At 35.9% G+C, this 1,386-nt stretch overlaps 1 pseudogene; it reads left to right on the forward strand.

Annotated features, from left to right (window-relative positions):
• Positions 1 to 266: 266 nt before the first annotated feature.
• On the forward strand, positions 267 to 1,157 carry LOC127561615 (ribosome-recycling factor, mitochondrial-like; annotated as a pseudogene).
• Positions 1,158 to 1,386: the final 229 nt, after the last annotated feature.

Raw genomic sequence — 1,386 nt, forward strand, 5'->3', positions numbered from 1 at the left:
AATCAAGGTGTTCCCTTTTCTAATGACTAGCTGCTTTCTAAGTAAACTTCAAACTCTCTTTCTTATATTCCAGATATGGGCAGTATTTGTCACTCAGATTCTCTAAGTTCAAGCCTTTCTAAAAGTTGTAAAAGAATTTTTGTTAATTAGCTCTTATAAAATGACTGGGAGGCAGGTCTGCATTGATGATATGTGACAAACACCAAAGTCCATTTCCCAGGCAGCAGAAGTCATGGCTGATGGTTTCTCAAGGACTGTTTTGAACCATGGCTTTGGGATTAAATTGCAGGGGTTTTGTAATTATCTTTCAGTCTTGACAAGGCTTGTTTCAGAAGACAGGCTGAGGAGTATGAGTGTAACTTGGCATCCAACTGTGCTAATCTGACATTTTGCTACCAAGAGAGCCAATGACAAAGATAAAGGACATCTCCAATCTTGAGTCAACATTAATGCATCCTTGGTGGAGCACATAATTCCTCCGGAACAAGAAGACATGAAAATGAAGTCTGTGGTTTTAGAAGCCCTTAGGACAATTTCTACAAAAATTTCAATGTAAGGTCCTTTCTTGGGTCCCTGGATCACATACCTGTAACAATTGGTAATGGAAAGTTTGCTTTAAATGAGATCAGCCAAATCTCCCTGAAATTTCCTCAGCTGAATATAGTAAACACGACCAATTTCCCAGATTATACAGCTGCAGCTATCAAGGCCATAAGAGAAAATGGAATAAATCTGAACCTAGAAGTTGATGGGTCAATTCTTGAAGTTAACAGGAATACAGAATTTTTTTTTATGTTGTATTTTCCATTAAAAAATGAATTCATTGAAAGAAGAGTTTGTTTGTTTGCTTTTTGTTTGTTTTGGCTTTTCTTTATATTCCCAGAATTTTTCACAGTGGTATATAGTAGACGCTTAATAAATACTTAATTAACTGACTGATAAATTTCAAGTTTACAAAACAGAACATAAACAAGGCTAAGGATACCCTGAGAAAAGTATGGACTAATGCAATGAATAAACTGAAGAATTATAAGGATACAATAGCTAAAGATAAATTAAATGAATAGAGAAACATATGAAACAGAAAAATGGCAGATGATACATTAATTGAGATGGACAAGCACTTAGCATAGAAAACCAAGGAACTCGTGGAGTAAGAAAAAACCTCCCATTGAGGCCAGCTGTGAGCAAGCAGTCTACAGAAGCAACAATGCCTTAGGCAGTAGTTTAGTGCCAAAGCTTTGGAGCATTGCAGAATGTAGTCGACTGAATTCTTCCCTTCTGTACTTTTTTAAATTTATTTTTATTTTTTAGAGGTGTTTTTTTCAAGACAAAAAGATTATCTCCTGTCTCCTACCACAGCATCAACATGTACGGGATTGGACT

This window comes from Antechinus flavipes, chromosome 4 (genome assembly GCF_016432865.1).
Source record: "Antechinus flavipes isolate AdamAnt ecotype Samford, QLD, Australia chromosome 4, AdamAnt_v2, whole genome shotgun sequence".
Classification (NCBI taxonomy): Eukaryota; Metazoa; Chordata; class Mammalia; order Dasyuromorphia; family Dasyuridae; genus Antechinus; species Antechinus flavipes.